We start from the raw sequence: 21,090 nt of genomic DNA on the forward strand, positions 1-21,090 counted from the left end.
CTTAGTCGCTGATGTTCCTAAAAAACCTTACAACAACGAGCATCTCTTCGAGGTACTTAAGAAATAAGCAGAATTTTCCAAATTTAAAATCCACCCTTCAGAGATTGATTATAAATTTAGAATTTTCAATTTAAGTTTTAAAAAATAAATCCTTCAGAAATAATCAGGAGATCCTTTCTACTATGGCCAGTGTGGAAATTTTCACATTCGGCAGTCCTCCTGTAGGCTTAGGCAAGATTCCAAGACCATAAAAAAAAAAAACATTCACACAGTTGGGTCAGCCTTTTAGACATTGTCTACCCTGCATCAGCCAAAGTCACTATGTTACTTTTAAACATCTTAAAATTCTAAATTTCTTAAATTTCTACTCCCACAGGCCATCACAGCCAAAGCAGGAGGTTCAAAAATGCATTTGCCATTTAAAGTTTATCCAGTAATTTTACCAGGAACCAAGTTTTGAAGATTACTAAAAATTTTTTTCAAAAAACATAACTTCTTACGTTGAAAATTTTATGTTATTCTCAACATAAGCACTCCTAACCTTGAAATACAGTAAACCCTTGCTAATTTGGATTAATTGGTGGCAGGGGAGGTCATCCAGATTAGTGAAGCAAAAGATAGCCCTAAAAGACAAAAAAACTTAGAACACAAATAAATGGAAAATTTAATGATATAGGTAGTGCTGATGAAAATAAATAAAAAAATATTACTGTTGAGCTTTTATTTAAAAACCATAAAAAGACAATACATTTATGCATTGCTAGAAGACTCAGAATTTTTAATTGTTTTTGAATGTAATAATGCAGATTTGAAGAAACTGTCAAGTTTTGCCTTAACAGACCTCTGCAGCTGTTATTTAATTAGAATCTCCTTCACAGTTCTTAGGTGTACAATACCTCTGCAATTTTTGATTTCTTGAAAAGTCTACATAATTGGTCCACATACATCAGCTCCATTTCTTGCAGAGCTAAGAAGTTTCTTGTTAATTATAGTTTTTGTGTAGTTCATTAACTGGTTCTTCTTCCATAGCAGAATCCTTAATAACATCTGTAGCAATTCCTTCCTCTGTCAGAATCTGAAATCCAGCATTTCCTTCTTTCAATTCAAGCCAATCTTGGATATATTCTTGCATTATTTCAGTCTCTCCAGCTGCCCGCAAAACAGTCTGAAAGTCCTTTGGCTCTAATCCATTGAAGTCAATATCACCATCTGTATTTTGCGATAGTTTTATCCAGTCATTCACTAAAGTGACCTTTTTAGTGTCCCTCCGTGCATTGGCCCATTTGAAGGTAGCAAACTTGGTATTGTATGATTTGATATTTTCTAGCATTCTTCTTCCTCTTATATCATTATCTTCATCTATTCTGTCTTCCAACACTACCATCACGTCATCAAGGGACTTGCACTTGTAGAGCCTCTTGCAGGCCATAATGATGCCTTGGTCCATGGGCTGTATTAAGGCAATTGTGTGTGACAGCAAAGCCAAGCACTTTATTTTACTATCCTTACTGGGCATATTTTCCATATCTGGATGTGTGGGGGCATTGTCAAGGATTAGAAGTGCTTTAATCTGGTAATCTGAAAATTTCAACACTTCTTTCTGGTACCTCTTGACTTAGAGTACACAGTAGTTATGGAAACAATTCTTGGTAATTTCTTGTGTGAATCAAGCATTTTGCAAGTTGTAGTAGATAACAGGCAATATGAGTTCCATCTGCATTGGCACAAAGAAGTGCTGAAAACTTCTCCTTGCTCTTTTTCCACTCTGGTGTTGACTGCTCTGTACAAGAGGCTTGTGTATTTTCTGTTAGACGATGTCAAAACAGTCCTGTTTCATCAGCATTATATATATATATATATATTTGTGAATAACAAAGACCTGACTGTATTATTATTATTATTTCATTTTTTTTTCATTTACTTTTTTTCTAAATGGATCAACACTGTTAACAATCACCACTTAGGGCTTCACCACAAATTTTTCTATTAGTGATTTTGTGTCTTTGTCTAAACTGCCACAGTCATTCTGATCTGCAAGTAAAATTGTGTAACTTCAAATGCTTTGCAAACTTTTCCGCTGCTGCTTTTAGCTCATCACCATGCATGCCAATGCCACTTGATCGTTATTGTGAATACCACTTAAATACAGCTTCTTCCAGCAACACTTCTTTTGGCTTTTTTAATGTCTGTCTATTTGATCATTAGCATACCTAGAGGGGTGCATGGGGAACATTTGCTCCCTCTGCAACATTTTTGCCTTAAATGGTGCCTATGGAAGGGTGCACAATTTCTTGACAAGGAAATAGACCATATTACAAACATATAGTAAAAGCACGTATTTTTGTCATCTTTACTCCCCCTCAAGGAAAAACCTGGGTACTACGCTGTATTTGATACTCTGCTTTTATCACTCCCAACATCGAATTTTAAAGCAAATTTCCACTTTATAGATTCTTTTTGTTTTTTTAATATCTCACAGTCTGTTGGCCAATACCAAAAATTGTTCAGCAATTTTTTTTTTTTCCAGGTACATCATTTTCAAGTTGTTCTATCACTTTTGAGCTTGTTAATGATAGTTAAAGTAGCATGTTTTATTTATATAATTATTTATAAAAATTTATATTTATTTATATAAATAAAATAATTAATATCAAATTGTTATTTAAACAATTTGAATTCAAGAAATTCAAAAGCACTGGGAAAGTTATGCCTTGCTGTTTATTTGCCTTACATATACTGCTGGTCTGCCTTTTTATGTGTAGAAATAAAACACTAAACTCATAAATTTATACAAAAATTCTGAAACATGACACTGCAAGTGTACAGATCAAATTCAAGAGATCCAGTCATTTGATTGTTGGTGCCATTTTGTTGCATCTGGACTGTACAGAGGATGCTCATGCATCCTCTGTACAGTCCAGACTTTGCCTTGCAGTTTGTATTTTTGGAAGGTCAAAAAAAATGATCTGGCAGTATTCAACTTCCACATGGATAACAGAGTGAAGGAGACCATCAGAGTAGTGCCAACAACAATCAAAAGATTTTGAGTTGTCATTGTGTTGACACAAATGTTTAGCTACTAGCTGTACATAATATTTTGTAATAATTATTTTGTATAAAACAATTATTACAAAATATTATCTCAAATTGTACTATCTAAGGAAAATAAAATGTTGTTTCTTATTTATTGCAACAGCTAATTCATTTAAAATATATGTGAATGAAAATTGAGAATAGAATACAAAACTGTTAATAATCATAATAATGTTAAGGATTTCTCTGTTCATTACTTTCTTTTCCAAAAGTTTGTGGCACAATTCTGGACCCAAGTTATAATTGTTTTACAGGTGCAGCTCCTAGTGGGTGTAATATATGTGCCAACATGGAATGATAGTTGGTTTATTGAGTATGCTGAAATGTATATACGCAGTTATATATTGTATTTTTGTTTCTTGGCTTGTCTCTTGTAAAAATAAAAATCAGACAGTTTTATATTGTGGTATAATTGTGCGGATAATTTATTGATTAAAAAGAAAATACTTGTTTTTGCATTTTCATTCAGAGATGGTTTAACAAGTGGGGGGAACGACTTTTTAGCAACCCATTAAGCCATTATATGAGTGGAATGCTCTGTTAAACCTTGATTGGTGACATTATTTATCTTCTTAAATGTGGTATGACTAGTAATCTGAAGTCACACTGACCCCATTTTTTTATTTTTACAGCTATAAAACATTTATAAAGTAATGGAAATGAGATCTTTTTCCAGAAATACTTCTCTGCATATCATTAAAATGTGAAAGGTATAATATCATCTAAAATATTTTGATGTCATTGCACACAGCAACATAGAAAATATCACTCAAATTACATTACATAAGTAAAAATCATTTACTTAAAATGTAATTTAGATTACATTTTAATGGTTTCTCCATGCTTTATCTTTCTACTCCCACAGTTCAGTATACTCTGGACTGCAAAAATACTCTGTATTTTTGCAGATTTTTTTTTTGAATGAAAACTTCTATTATGTAAGATATTGTAAAATTAGGCTAAAGTTTACTAAATTGTATAAATGACCTTATAATTTAACTTTGTGTGACAAATAGGCTACATTAATTATTTGGAAGAAAGGTTTTGAACCACTGTCCCACCCAGCAGAAAAATGTATCTGCATTTTTGAATGCAAAATGTTTTATGGCTCCATAATTTGGATCATTTGGATCGAATTGAAATTCTCAAGGATACTCAGCATGGTTTCGTAAAGGGAAAATCATGTTTAACAAATCTGGTTCGCTATTTCGAAAGGGTCACTCACGAGCTGGATTTAGGGAATAATTTCGACATTGTTTATTTAGATTTCAGCAAAGCTTTTGACTCAGTCCCACATGAGCGGTTGCTTTATAAGCTGGAACAGGTTGGAATCACTGGGAAAATCCTTAGATGGATAGAAGGATGGCTTCAGGGCAGGAGGCAGAGGGTTGTGATAAATGGCTATTCCTCAGATTGGGTTGATGTAAGAAGTGGGGTTCCCCAAGGATCAGTATTAGGACCACTGTTGTTTTTAATTTTCATAAACGACATTGATGAAGGGATAGAGGGCGTGATGTCTAAATTTGCAGATGATGTTAAAATTGGGAGAGTAGTTAATGATCACTGTCAAGCTGAGCTTCTTCAGAGAGACCTAGATAGACTTCAGGAATGGTCAGAAAAATGGCAGCTGTGCTTTAATCCAACAAAGTGTAAGGTATTACACCTGGGAAACAGTAATCCCAAAAAAACTTATTCACTTGGTGGAGTTCAACTAAAGCCAGTACTGGAGGAAAGGGACTTGGGTGTTACGATACGGTCAGACATGAAATTCTCTGAGCATTGTAAACAGGTTGCAAGGAAGGCCCATGGTGTCCTATCGATGATCTATCGAACTTTTGCAAGTAGAGATAGGGACGTGATAATCCCATTATATAAGGCTTATGTTAGACCACACTTGGAATACTGTGTTCAAGTATGGAGACCGCACCTGAAGAAAGACATCGAGCTTCTTGAAAGGGTGCAAAGAAGGGTAACTCGCCTGGTGAGATCGGCAAAAGGGCGTCCTTATGAAGAAAGACTTAGAATATGTGGGTTGCAGAGTTTGGAAACTAGACACCTTAGAGGAGATTTGATTGAGGTGTTTAAGGCTCTGAGAGGCATCAGTAAAATGAATGAGGACAAAATTTTCAAGATTATAAATGATGCTAGAACTAGGGGACATAAATTCAAGTTACGGGGGGAAATGTTTAGATTTAGAAATGTTTAGAAATGTTTAAATGGATTGTAGGAAGTTCTATTTTAGCCAGCGAGTTATAAATTACTGGAATAAGTTGCCTTCATGGGTGGTAGAGGCCGACAGTTTGGGGAAATTCAAAGGTCATCTGGATAGTACTTTCGGGTAAGGGAAGCACATAGGATGATAGGTTTAATTTCCTTTTTATTTTATTTTTTTTATTTATTAATTATTATTATTTAGTTATTTATTTATTATTATTATTTTTTTTTTGTTTTAATCATTGTTTTGTTCGGATTTTTTTATTTTTTTTTTGGCTGGTGCAGCATAAGCCATAGGCTTTCTTGCACCATGCGGCCGTTACTAATACTAATACTAATAAGTTTTGTGGGTGTGTTGTGATTGATATACATAACTAAAATTACATTAAAGCAGACACTTAAGATGAGATTTTTTTTTACCAATTAATTATGTACCCTAGCTGGAAAATTCTGCAAGATTGATCTATTGGGGGGTGGGAAGAGTGTCAGGCACTAATACTGTCATAGAGTAAAAAAATATTTGGAGGTCCTCAAGTCTCGAAATTTTATTAGACAATTGGACAGACAACTTGAGTAGTCGAGACCTGCTAATTTTCGTGAAGTCAGACAAATGCTGATAATTTATTGTAATTTTTCCTTGCAGGGGATCTGCAATCTCATTGTGGATTTAAAATAAACTTTGTAGATTTTTTTTTGAAATGAGTAGGTTAGGCTATTTTTGGAAATTTTAGAGGAATATTAAATTTTAGGAATATTATATATTTTCTTTGAAGGCAGAAGAATACTCTTACCTGGGGTTTTCTTCAGGAACAGCTGCATCCAGGTGAGGTGTAATTTAGAAGGTGTTGAAATTGCAATTATATGGAAGGAGGACAAAGGAAAAAGCCAACTTTTGTCATAAGTCCTTGCATAGGAAGGTTTTTTTTTTTTAGGAGCATTAGCAACTAAGACTATATTGCTCCAAGAATATGCGGTGGTCATTTTCTGACCTTTCCGTATTTGGTCATGGGGAGTAATTGTAGGCATAAAGGGAGATGATGTCCTGAAGCCTGATAGGGGCTTTTTGTTAATACCATCTTCAAAGGAGCTCCTTTGAAGATGGTATTAACAAAAAGCCCCTATCAGGCTTCAGGACATCATTAGCATTAGTAGAGGCATGCGATGCAAGAAAGCAAACTTAGGCAGCATAAGCCAAAAAAAAAAAAAAAAAAAAAAAACCCCTCTCCCATTTCATCCCTCCATTTGTCCCAAATGTCTGTCCAGCTCAGCCTTAAATTATTTAGGCTATTAGCTTCCACAACAAAAGATGGAAGCCTGTTCCACCAATCAACTACCCACTGGCTAAAGGCAAATTTCCACACGTCTATTCTACAACTATCTTTCCTCAATTTGAAACTGTGCCCCCCTCAGGTTCTTAGTCTGAGTAAGATGAAGAATCCCATCAGCATTCAGCTTTCTCAACCCATTGAAGGCCTAATACACATCAATCAGATCTCCTCGCAGGTGCCTACTCTCCAGGCACTGCATTTGCAGAACTTAAGCCTTTCTTGGTAAAAGCACCCCTTTGTTCCCCTCACCAATCTTGTTGCCCTTCTTTGTACTCGTTCTAGCAACTCTACATCCTTCCTAAAATGAGGCCTCCAAACCTGTACACAGTACTCTAGGTGTGGCCTGACCATTGCCTTGTATAACAGGATTACCACCTCCCTGTCCCTGCTAGCAAAATTCCTATATATCATTGACAAGACTCCATGACCTCCCCTTGCAGCCCATCTGCACTGCTCAGCGAACTTCATATTTGGCTGCACAACTACCCCCAGGTCTTTTTCACTTTCCACTTCCCTGAGTGTAGAACCACCTAGTTGGTACATTTCTCTTCGGTTATTGCTACCCATATGCAGTACTTTGCATTTGTCAAGGTTAAACTTCAGTTGCCACTTCTCAGCCCAATTTCCTGACTTATCTAGATCCAGTTGGAGTAGCTTACTGTCGTTAACAACCCTGCTAACCTTTGTATCATCTGCAAACTTGGACATTAAACCTGATATACCTTCATCAATATCATTGATAAATATGCAAAACAACAATGGGCCCAACACCGAACCTTGGGGAACTCCACTAATAACATTTGTCCACGAGCAACAATGTCCATTGATTACCACTCTCTGTTGTCTCCCACTCAACCATCCTTTTATCCATTGTAGCAGCTTACCCTTGATGCCATACCTCTCCAATTTGTATAGCTGTTTGTTGTTTGTTTGTTATTTGGTTTTTAGGAGCATTAGCAACTAAGGCCATATTGCTCCGGGAATATGCGGTAGTCATTCCCTGACCTTTCCGCATCCTCCGTATTTGGTGGTGACGGGCTCGAACCCCGGTCTAATCAAGAAGCGTGTGCTACGCACTGCTGCTCCTTCCCACCTGGCTACGGAGGCGCCCAATTTGTATAGCAGTCTTCCATGTGCAACAGTATCAGGTTTCCTGAAATCCAAATATATGATATCAAAATTATTTTTGGCATTCAGTTCCTTTGTGACCACATCATAGTAACCAATCAAATTGGTCAGACAAGACCTCACTTTGACAAACCCATTCTGTGTCTTAACTATTACTGCAGTCTTGTCTTGATGATTCTACAATGCTTCTTTAACCAGTGATTTCATTATTTTCCCCAGAATACAAGTTAAACTAACAGGTCTGTAGTTACTTGTGTCACCTGTTGAACCTCCTTTGTGAATTGGTGATACATTTGCACACCTCCAGGCCATGGGGAACTCCACTAAGTCCAAGGAAGCTCTCATAATTGTGGCCAAGGGCCTGCTTACTTCCTTTGTTGCCTTCTTTAACCCCGAATCGGTCCCATTTTTTTTTTTTTTTTTTAAATCTACTTTAACCCTAACTTGAAAGTTGCCTCTCCTGAAAAAAAAAAAATAATAATTTCCATAATTTCTACTCAATTTACAAAATTGAAACTCTCGATATACATAAACAGAAGTATATTCTTTGATTTCCTACCTTTAGCGCTGAGCAAAAATTATTAATTCACTCTAAAACAGCAAAAATGTACGATCAAATTTCAATTTGTTAAATTTTGATGTCGGCAAAACAAGATCCAAGCTTTGAAAATAAAACAAGTTATATCATTAGTTCAAAAATTTGCGCGTTATCTGGACGCCTCTGGTTAAAACGAATCAACACAAGCGGAGAGATAATTGACTGATCAAGCTTACAGCATTAGCGTTACCAAGGTGATCCAAGGAGAAAATAAAAATGTAAACGACTTTCGTGGAAAACAAGCAGTTGAGCATCATTACTTGCGAACACTAATTTGCATGGCTCTCTCACAACAGTTTGCTTTACTGCTTTTCATAACTGTTGTACGAAAGAATTGCAACTAATTGGTTTTGAAGAACAAAAATAACTTCGTTCTTTTCTTCAGTATGTATTGTATCTACTAACAAAAAATCAAGGAAATTCATCTCTTGGAAGCCATACTGGAAACGGAAGGAAAACAAAAGAAAAAAAAAACTGATGTAAAACTGATCACCACAATGCGCATTTCATAAAAAAAAAAAAAAAAAAAAAAGTTTGCTTTATTGTAATTGTTTTTAGAGGACTAAATCGGAACAGCAGTTTCATGGATGTATATCTGATCTTACGAAATTTCAAGAAAATATTTCTATTCATAGCTGCGTTATAAACTTCGAAAAGTGATGTCCAAGGAACTTCGTATGTATCTCACCTGGTGTGCAAACGAAAAAAAAAAAAAAAAAAAAAAGGGCTACGAGTAACGGATTGCGACAATAATCCGTTACTCGTATTGTAAGTAATTGTTACTGAATACTTCGATATTTCCTCGATACCATCAAAAATTTTTCATTATCACACACGCCCGAAAAATTCAGCACAAAGTGTCATATGTTTCGATGCTTGAATTCCATTCTGAGCTGCAAATGTAATTTCACTTCTCTTGCACCGACAGAGAAAATGTTCACCGAATGAAGGAAAACAGGATTCATCTTCCTGAAACTTCCAGTTCCCTTCATTCACTTGGAGGAAAAAACCCCTTATGGGAGGGAGTTCACTCTTTCCAGTCAGACAAGAGAGAGTGAGTAAAAGTAATTTTTTGGTGGGGAGAAGGCCAGGAGATTGTCAAAGGTTCAGAGCTGTAACTTTCATCTCAGATGCTGAAGTTTTAATTAGTCAGTTTCATCGCGGATATGGAAGTTCCAATAAATCTATTTCTTTATTGCATTCAGTTTCACAACAGATGCTAATAAGTCAGCTTCACCGTAGGACACCTAAGTCTCAGCTTCACCGTAGGATGCCTAAGTCCTACGGTATAGCTTCTTTTGAGTGACCGCCCTTGTACAGATGTTTTATTGCGAACACTTCCTTCCAGTCAGTAAAAATCATCAGTAGTCATCCTTTATTATACCTATAAAGTAATTCATTATGTTGGGGGAAACGGTTTGTGCTCCTAATTGATGTAGCAATTTCGAATTTTGGCAAAGTGTATTATTTGAACACAACCTACATTAGAAGGTCACTAAAAGAGTTGATAATTGGTGGGCAGCATTCCGACAAACAAATTCCATTTATATTCCGGGATGACCTCTCTCTCTATTTCGGGATCTCTGACCACAAGGAGAGAGAGACTGCTAAATGCGGTCGGTGACCACATTTAGCAGTCAGCGACCCATCTGCCAAAAACCACAGAAAAACAAGAGAAGTGATGGGGAGAAAATCTATTTTTTCAGCGGGGTTATCTGTTTATTGCAGCTAGAACAGCTTTATGACCGTGGATAGTGAATTTATTCGGCTTCTGTACTAAAACTGAATTTCTTCCTTTGCGATGACATCAAAACGTAACAAGCAAATATCTTCTAGCAATACTTTTTGAGCAGCCATTAGTCGTAATCTGTTAGTTTTGTATTGTTACAAATATTGCAGTTTTGTGAAGAATACACATTTCAAGAAAGAACGTTATTCATAGTGGATGATTTTTTTTCTTTCCTTTGATGCACCAGTTTTCGAAGTTTATAACGCAACTATAAATAGAAATACTTCCTCGAAATTTCGTTACAAGATCAAACCCAGGAAACTGCTGTTCCGATATTGTTTACTAAAAATAATTACAATAAAGCAAACTTTTTTTTATCAAATGCACATTGCAGTGTTATCAGTTTTACAGTTTTTTTCCATTTACAATAGATGAATTTCCTTGATCTTCTGTTCGTAGGAGCAATACACGTTGAAGAAAGGAAATATGATCTGTTTGCCTTTCAAAAACACTGCTACTCAACTAAAAGTATTTACCTACCTTCCCTTCCCTTTTCAACGTAACTGTACGGGCGACGGTGTGATGTAGCCAACGGTTTTCTTATGCTCCGCGCCACGAAAACAATTTCGCTCTGTAAAGAGAAACTCCCCCTCCAAAACAAACAAACGAATCAAGTGTCATGTTTCATAAGCCATAGGTAAATTAGGTGGGTTTAATGCACACTTGATGTCACATTTTTGTAATTTGCGTGAAATTCAATAGAAGATTTTGAAAATTGAAGTGCCTTCCTTATGTTTAACATCAACAGTTTCGCCTCCACTTTGCTCTCAGTTATTACAAAATCACGGTTAGCATTTGATAAACATCTGGCACTCCCCTCATGTGTGAATGTAGATACAAAATACTCATTGTTTATCAGCTACGTGAGCATGATCATCAATAGTCAACCCATCTATGTTAAGTGGTCAAATCTGATTCATCCCCCCTTTCCTTCTAGAGTTTACATAAGTAAAGAACTCCTTGCTGTTTTTCTTTGCATCCTTTGCCAAAGATTTCTCATAATCTGCCCTCGCCTGTCTAACCTTCTTTGTGACTTGATTACAGACTAGTTTATACCTGCCCATAGGCTTCTGTGTCGCCTGATATTTTTTTTGCATCCCATACATTCTTCTTCTCTGCCACTAGCCTCATTAATTCATCTGACATCCATTTAGGCCTAAGTCTTGAACAGTATTTCTTAGTTGGAATGAAAAGACTAGTAGCCTCCAAAATGAAGTCCCTGAAGGCTTCCCATTTAGAATTCATTGTTGGTAACATCGTCAGTTGATCCCACTGTACAGAATTTAAAAACTTAAAGGTGACCTCTGTAGTCACTTTTACGAAAGCAAACGCCCTTCTCTTTAGCCTTGATGGTAGTTACATTTTTAAATAATTCCCACATCCGGGCGACAGTGATCACAATGTATTAATTCCCATTAATACATTGTGATCACTGTCGCCCAGTGGTTCCTTGGTTCCTTTATCTGCAGATTCTTAATGCATGAATAATCACTACTGATAATCAGATCAAGAGTATTACTCCCTCTGGTTGCCTCTCGAACGTGTTGCTGTAGAAAACAGTCATCCAATAAATCCACAAAAGCCTTGCTAGTGTGCGAGTGACCCACTCATAAGTTCCAGTCAATATCTGGAAAGTTAAAATCTCCCATAACCATAATAAGACATTCTGATTTACTGGCCCGCTGTATTTCTCTGCACAATTGCTCATTATACTCATCAGAATCATTAGGCCTATAACACACACCTACTCTCATTTTGCCTTTCCCAGTGCTTATTTCACACTAAACAGACTCAACACTGCATTGACCACCAGCATCAATTGGATGCACCTCCTTAAATTTTATAAATTTCTTAACTAACAGCATAACTCCTCCACCCTTCCTGGCCTGTCTGTCCTTCCTATAAACATTGTACTCCCCAAATTCCAACTCTGCACTGCCTATATCTGTGTGACACCATGTCTCTGATATCCCAACAATATCTGCCTTTGATGTCTTGACTAGCACTTCAAGCTCATCAAATTTATTAACTATACTCCTAGCATTGGTATACATGCTACCTGTTCCTGCTCCTAGCCACCCTAACATAGCCCATGTATTTACTTGTTCCACTATGACTCCCAACAGTCCTGGAAATCTCCATTACCTTGCTTTCCAGTCTGCTGCCCATTCTAATAGAAGCAGTGCAAGAATCACTTTTGCCTCTGCCTGCAGCCACTGTTATCCTTTTCGTCTGTGTATCCACCCCCATGCTAGCAGTTTTCCAACCCAACTAACACTGTCTTGATAGCATCAGCAAATATTCTTGCACCCTTTCTATTTAAGTGTATCCCATCCCTGTAGAAGCAATCTCTCCTGTCAACACGCACAGACCAGGGTGAAAAAAATCTCTCCAGATTTTTTTCAGCCTCTCAATCTCACAATCTCTCCAGGGCCGAATTGATCGATAAGGCTCTCACCATATACTCCTTCCTGTCATGTCTGGGCAGAATTGCAGAAACTTTCACATTCAACCCTAACTCGTGACTTTTTTTCAACATTTTCCTGTACTCGTTGAGTAAATCTGCAGATCTCTTACTCTTAATGTCATTAGTTGCAACGTGTACAACATCACCTTTTGTGCCCTGAAAAGATATCTGCTCTACAACGTCATCAACTTTTGCCCCTGCAGACATACCCTAGTCCTATCCTTCTTACATAGTATATTCCCCATCTCCTTGACTACAGAGTCACCAACAATAACTAGTTCCTTTGGGAACAGCGCGTTCTGTCTTTGAGATTGCCTCTGTGTTGAGCTGGGCAGCTGAGAGCCTGATGAGCTCCTCATATTAATTTCTTCGAGGGCATTTACCCTACATCTCAAGCTCTGATAGATGCCCATCAAAATGCTGAGTTGGCGCCTAATTCCTTGACACTCCAGACACCTAGCACACACAGAGGCATCCTCCTTGGCTAGATCATGTCCTGTTTTAGAAAGGTCGGCAAACATTTCACATTTCGCACATTTTTTGACACTGTGATGCGTTGGAGAATTGCCCCCTTCGTTTCTTCCCCGAGCCACAGCACTCTCGCTAGTCTGTGATATTTGCTTCGCAGCTCTAGCCTGGATCATGATATCCATTTAAATACAATTTAATTAACAATGAAATTTAATAAGATTAATAATATTTTTGACTATAAAGCATTTAGGGCTAAAGCCTCAAGCTATGGGAAAGTCTGGACTATGTATAAGTATAGTGCGATAGCATCATTAATACATAGCCAATTCTGAATAAACAGAATATTTGCAAGGTGGCATCGTTTTAAGTTATATCTCATATTGTGAATATCTTCACAACAAGTTGCCATGATATTGCACTACTTCGAAAAAGTAGCGCTTCACCTGAGGAGAAGACTAATGTATTAATGATGCTATCGCACTATACTTAAACATAATATTTTTGATTAATTGATAATACTATAATAAGCTAACAAATACAGTGCTTCGTATTACGCTATCTAGTTTTACTTTATACCTTCGCTATCAGTTCGAGATATATATATATATATATATATATATATATATACACACGTTAAGCTATTTCTTATCGACTACAATATGGCGGCTAGTTCAACAATATTGGCGCCAACACTGGGAGTCGTAACTTCCAGAAATTCCCGGTGAAATTCAAAATAAGAAGCTAATGAACGCTACTAAACCTATTTAATATCTCTGTAAAACACAATGTACTATGTTAAATAATGAAGAATACGTTAAAAAATACTCGTCCCTTTACAGCAGCCAAAAATCCACAGTCCGTACTGATCTGCGATCCCAGGGCCCTCTCAGTCATCTCCCTTTATGCCTACAATTACTCCTCATTCAAGGATTTAGGATAAAAGCTGGCTTTTTCCTTTGTACTCCTTCCATATAATTGCAATTTCAACACCTTTTAAATTACACCTTACACGGATACAGCCATTCCTGAAGAAAATCCCAGGTGAGAGCATTCTTCTGTCTTAAAATAAAATATATAATATTCCTCTAAAATTTCCAGAAATAGCCTAACTTACTCTTTTCAAAAAAAATCCACAAAGATTTATTTTAAATCCATAATGAGATTGCAGATCCTCTACAAGGAAAAATTACAATAAATTAGCGAGTCTTGACTACTCAAGTTGTCTGTCCAACTGCACTAATACTGTGGGGTTAATGTGCAATAGATATTTTGCTGAGGTGTGGCACACATATAGTGCTTCCACTGATGGAAGATAAATTGTATAAACCCTCACTTCAAAAGACACTGTATGAACTTAGTGATGACCATGACATTGGTCATAACAAACAAGTTTGCCCCCACGAGGGAGGTATTCCACATTGTTTTTTTATTTCAAGAAAAAGTTTTTTCTTTTATTTTTTTATTTTTTCTTTCCTTGAATTCTGCTTTAATTATACAAAAGCCTGACCTCTTACTAGAAAGGACTGAATATTTATTAAATATGATTTTTTTTTTTTTTTAATGAAAAGCTAGGGGACTCTGCCCGCTGCTTGCTTCCCTCACCAACCCCTGCGCTCGCTGGATAGGTATCTGCTGTTGGCAACATTAGTTAGTTTAACTTCTGTTCCGGGTAAAATAATGGAGTCGCTGGTTAAAGATGCATTGCAGGATCATCTAGACAAGACTGCAGCAATAATTCAGACACAGCATGGGTTTGTTAAGGGAAAGTCTTGTCTGACAAATTTGATAGGATATTATGATGTGGTTACAAAGGAACTGGATGCAAGAAATAATTTTGATATCATATATTTGGATTTCAGGAAAGCCTTTGACACTGTTGCACATGGAAGACTATTGCACAAATTGGACCAGAATGGTATTAAGGGTAAGTTGCTACAATGGATAAAAGGATGGTTAAGTGCGAGAAGACAGAGGGTGGTAATCAACAGGTGCTGCTCTTCTTGGACTAATGTTATTAGTGGAGTCCCACAGGGTTCGGTGTTAGGTCCACTGTTGTTTTGTATATTTATCAATGATATTGATGAAGGTATATCAGGCTTAATGTCGAAGTTTGCAGATAATACAAAGGTTGGCAGGGTTGTTAATGACAGTAATGGCAGTGTGCTACTGCAACAGGATCTAGATAATTTGGGCAGATGGGCTAAGAAGTGGCACTGAAGTTTAATCTTGACAAATGCAAAGTACTGCATATGGGTAGAAGTAACCCCAGAGAAACGTACCAACTGTGTGGTACTACACTTAAGGTGTTAGAAAATGAAAAAGACCTGGGAGTAATTGTGCAGTCAGATATGAAGTTTTCTGAGCAATGCAGACAAGCTGCCAGAGCAGGTCATGGGGTTTTGTGAATGATATATAGGAATTTTGCTAGCAGGGAGAAGGAGGTGATTATCCCTCTGTATAAGGCAATGGTCAGGCCATGCCTTGAGTACTGCATACAGGTCTGGAGGCCTCATTTTAGGAAGGATGTAGATTTACTTGAGCGTGTACAGTGAAGGACAAGATCGGTGAGGGGAATGAAGAGATCCTCTTACCAAGAGAGGCTTAAGTTCTGCAAATTGCAGTGGCTGGAGACTAGGCATCTGTGCGGTGATCTGATTGAGGTATATAAGGCCTTGAATGGGTTGAGCGCTGAATTCTGATGGGATCCTTCCACTTGTTCAGATTACAAACCTAAGGGGGGCATAAATTCAAATTAAGAAAAGACAGATGTAGAATAGATGTGCGGAAATTTGCCTTTAGCCAGCGGGTGGTTAATTGCTGGAACAAACTTCCATCTGTCGTTGTGGAAGTTGATAGGTTGAATAAATTTAAGGAGGAACTGGATAGGCATTTGGAGGGAATGGTGTGATTTTTTTTTTTTTTTTTTTTTTTGGCTGATGCTGCATAAGCTCATACATTTGCTTTCTCGCATCACATGCCACCACTACTACTACTACTACATACCTTCCCTCCGTGACGACACGAATGTGCAGCACTTTCGAGTTGGCTGTGAAAAGATGATCTGTTGCAATGTTGACATTCACTTACCATATCACTTAAATCGCAATATGATACTTCAGTGGTTTCTTTGTTATAAGGATCTTGTGAAGATATTACATTACGTCTGTGCCATTTAACGGTTCACTAAGTTTCAGCCTGTTCTTCGTCCATATTAGCTACCCACTTCCTGGTGGTTGTGCCGGAGTATTTTCCACTTGCTCCAATATCATTGAACTTATTCTCTGACTAGTTCGTAACCTTTTGGCATGTTTCTCTATATATTTCCGTGCAGACTCCTGACGGCGTCGTTTTCTCTCAGAAACAATGATTGCCCATCTAGGTCATGGCATTATGTTAATTACTACGTTAGCAAATTAAACATCATCGATTCCAGACACCTGTTGAAATGCATTGATCAATATCTAATCAGGAAATGACCAATGTAATTATTTACTTGTGCATTTCTAGTGATGTAATTGCCCCACCCACTTGTACCACATGACCTGCATCCCTCTTCTCCCATTGGCTACCCCACCACATGGCATTCTCAAGGTCAAATAAATATCACCAGGAGGAAAACTTTTAATTTATATAGAGTTAAAAATGTTACTTGTGTTTTTACACATTATTTTCAATAAAACAAAACTTATTATTCTGCTGAAAATGGGGAAAAAAAAAAAAAAAAACCCACACAGTCATACAATATAATGAACATGAAATTATTAATTACTTCCATTTTCCATCTTAGAAACCAGTATTAATGTCATAGCTGTAGTGCCGGATTAAAGCAACTGGAGGCCCTGGGCTTAGGAAACATTGGGAGGCCCAAAATTAATAGCATCTGATCATGAGAAACAAAGCATCATTCTATTCTTTATCTACTCAATAAAAGTAGAACATTGCTGAAATTTTAGCATGATAAAAAGATTGTTCATAAAATTATAACATTTAATAGGTTTACAAAAGTATGGAATTAATGAAGATGTTCACACAGAACATTCATAGGGGAATCATAGCTCTGTTATAACATTACACTATATACAAAATCAGAACAGTTTATTTCCAGCCTTTTTGGATGCAAACTTATCAATTATAACATTAAAATCAGTAAGTCGCAGTTTGTCATTTTGTATGCAGAGAATGCTTAGATCAGACAACCGATCTTGGGACATTGTTGACCATAGATCATTCTTTATCCTTTTCAGTCTAGAAAATGATCTTTTGCCAGTACAGTTAGTAACCATTAAACACAGGAACAATCTGAAAATTGTTTCCACATTTGGAAAAACTGTCCGAATTTTCTCCTGGAATATTATTTGATACATATCTTGGTGGCTGAAATTTTATTTTTCAGGGTGAGCTTGTTTGATGTACAGGTGGAAGTGTAAGAGTTCATCGACTAGACTAAGGTTAACATCCTTTGGATACACTTGCATCAACATCTCAATGCCATTGTGAATCTGTTCCTTGGTTGCTTGCAGATTCACCAAAAATGAAAAATTCCCAGCTACATTCCTATACACTGTTGCACTTCTGTCTAGGTTGGCTTCAAGAGCATCCATGACAGGGATAAATGAATTTACCTTAAACTTGTCTCTTGGAGAAAGTTCACCTAAGGCTGTCCCATCATTATTTTGTTTTTTTCGTGCTCTCTTCCTTCTTTTGACAGTTTTGTACTCTACATCTGGTAGAGTAAATTTTGCTTGCTGTTCAATTTCATCAAAATTAGCCTGAGTGTTTGATACGAACTGCAATAGTGAGCTGTAAATATTTGCATGTGTTCAATGAAATTTGCGAACTTTGGAGTACCTTGTTAACTTTTGAAATTGATCTAGCAAATGTGTCCAAAGGGGAAGCATGAAAATGAATTCAAATTCTTCCATTTTCAGCCTGTCATCTAGTATCTCCTTTTTCAGTTTCATCACAGTAAATATGACTGAGGGCTTCAACAATGTTAGCATAACTTTTGTTAATAGCTGCAGTAGGTTTGGCATGAGTCTTCCCTCTGATAAATGTTTAGGAACGTTTGACTCAGGAGGCAAGAAAATTTTTAGCACTGCCCACCTTTTTGTAGAAGCTGATTAAAAACAATAACGCTTGTTTATTGTGCCAAAAAAATTCACTGCATCCAGGCACGAGTCAACTGCGGTTCTTCCAGCTAGATTTAGGGAATGTCTAGCGCATGGAATAAACTTTGCAAACTTATTATTTTCGGGATTTTTTTGTTGAACTCTGTTATACTTTCCAGCCATATTGGCTGCATCGTCATATGATTGTCCTCTACATTTACTGAAATCTATTTCAAGTTCACTGAAATAGTTCAGTATCAGCTCAGCAATACTTTCACTGGTGTGATCTTTCAGTTCAAAAATACTCAAAGTATTCAACTGGTAATCCCTTGCTAGAAGAAACATATCTAACAATGACAGTAAGTTGATCAACATGGGAAACGTCAGGGGTTGAATCTACTGATAAACTAAAATAACCTGCTTGTTTGATGTTGCTCAGTATTATTCTCGAACTTTATTAGCCATTAACTGGATAACCTCTTCACATATGGTTTTGAATAAGTATGATGGCTGACCAGAGTCTTTACCTCCATACTGATTTATGGGAGCACACAGGAAGGGATCAAATTTGGCAATAATTCAAGCAATCCAAGAAAGTTACCATTGTTTGTTGAACCAAATGTTTCATCATCTCCCCTAAATGCCAAGCCACATTCTGCCAAAAGGGAAATCACTGCAATAACTCGCTGAAGTATGTGCCTCCAGTAATCCTGCTCTGCTTTGATTTGTTCTTTGAGTTTTTATGTGAGCGTTTGACCACGCTTTCTTGTTAAGTATGTTAGCATAGAGTTCATATGATTTTTAGAGTTTCTGTGGGTTTGAACAAGATAAGTGTGATGCCAACGATCGAATCCAGTAGAAGCTAAAGCTGTAGTTGAGGTAGTTTGGTTAGAGAAAAGTTTGCGCACAAAACAGTAGACTTTTCCTTTTGTGGGAGAATACACTAGCCATTCTTGAGGTTAGGTTTCTCCATTTACTTTGATGGAATGGAATAAATTCTTTGAGCAGAACCAGGCTTGGTTTTTGTATGTTCACTTCTAATTGGTAAAAGATCCATCCCAGTGCTGACATTCCGATTGACCTTTCTCAATCCAGAATGATATTTCCTCGTTATTCAATGTGGTCCATAAACCTATGTCATTGTCTCTGAAATCATTAGTAGCATGAACAGTTGGTATTTTTGTGTCTGCAATGCTAGGATTTTTGCTGAGATTATTTGCTTTGTTTTCCAAGTCTTTAAGACAGTAATGAGCTTGAACTGCTTCTTTTCATGTAACTATCTCGTGGCATGTTCCTTCAGTGCCTTGTTTTAATTCTTTGGCTATAGGTCCTGTCACTTCATTCAGAAGTTTCTGTACTTGTAGTGGTAGTTACTAAAAACAGTTCTCTTTGAAGTTCTTGGGAGGCTGTGTTCTGTATATAAACTGATCTGCTCAGTGTAGTCTGCTTGATTTTCTTCTGTTTGTAAATGTGAATGTTCTGTATCTGATGGATTATGTAGAGCTGTTTCTGCCTGCTGTACAAAGCCGTATGATGTGATTGGCTTTAAATGCTTGAGTATTTCCTTCTGTTCTTTTTGTCACTTTCGTTTATTAGCACCACTTTCATGTCGCTTACTCATTATTATTTTCACAAAAAGTCAAAATTAAATACAGTAATACCCCAACTTACGCGAACTCGGAGTTACGCGGTTTTTGATTTTTTCGTTTGGCAACACTGCCGCCCACTATCTTCAAGGTCGTTTTTCATATGCTATCGATATACGGTGCAACGGTGGAGAGTGAGAGTGAAAGATGAACAAAATTCAACTTTGCCGCCGCATGAGCTGCACACATATACAAGAATTTGCATTCCAACTGTCATATTTATATGTGTGCGTTCGAATTCGTGCTCAACTTTTGTCGGAAATTACATCGTTTTCACGAATAAAAAAACTTTCCAGGCTTTAAGATTTCCAAAGACCGATTGACAATGATAGTCGGCAGGAATGCAGCTGGTAACTGCAAGTTAAAACCTCTCTTAATTTATCGCTCCGAAAACCCAAGAGTTTTAAAAAATATATCTAAAATTAGCTTACCAGTGATTTGGAAGTCAAATCATAAAGCTTGGGTGACAGCTTCTGTTTTTGAGGACTGGTTTGGTCACCACTTCATACCCGAAGTCGAACGTTATTGCAAGTCTAAACATATTCCATTTAAATTGATTCTTCTTATTAACAATGCACTCGGTCACCCTCCTGCCACCCTAATTAATTTTGACTGACGTGTGAAAAGTTGTTTTTGCCTCCAAACACAACCAGCTTGCTTCAACTGATGGACCAGGGAGTCATCAAAACATTCAAGGCCTACTACACGAGGAGTTCGTTTGCACGTCTGAATGAAGCTATGAGACAAAACAGTGAGATATCTGTTAAAGACTTTTGGAAACAATTCAATGTTTTAGATGCCGTAAGAATCATTGAAGAATCTTGGGATGAAATTCACAAAAAAACATTGAATGGTGTCTGGAAGAAACTTTGTCCATTTTTTTCCAAAAATGAGACGAAAACAACACCAGAAACTGATCATGTCGCTTATATGATAGAAGTTGTTAATCTTGCCAGGCAATTAAATTTGGAAGTCAATGGTGATGATGTCAACAAGCTGTTGGATTCACATAGTGAATCCAACAGCTTGTTGACATCATCACCATTGACATCATCACCAGTGAATACAATTGCAGTTGGATTCACATAGTGAATCCAACTGCAATTGTATAACCAACTGTATAAATAACTGCAATTTTATTAAATATTTTTCTTTTAAACAATGAATGAGCTCATAGAGATGCGTGGGCAAAACGTCACTGAAATATCTGACACTTCAGATCCAGTTCCACCAGAAAAGCACATGACA

At 37.0% G+C, this 21,090-nt stretch overlaps 1 protein-coding gene across 2 annotated transcripts in view; it reads left to right on the forward strand.

Annotated features, from left to right (window-relative positions):
• LOC150077455 (PHD finger protein 21A-like) overlaps positions 1–21,090 on the forward strand; it is a 177,478-nt gene that overhangs the window by 94,009 nt on the left and 62,379 nt on the right. The window lies entirely within an intron of this gene.

This window comes from Mastigoproctus giganteus, chromosome 12 (genome assembly GCF_048544385.1).
Source record: "Mastigoproctus giganteus isolate SK-2022 chromosome 12, ASM4854438v1, whole genome shotgun sequence".
NCBI classification, from domain to species: Eukaryota; Metazoa; Arthropoda; class Arachnida; order Uropygi; family Thelyphonidae; genus Mastigoproctus; species Mastigoproctus giganteus.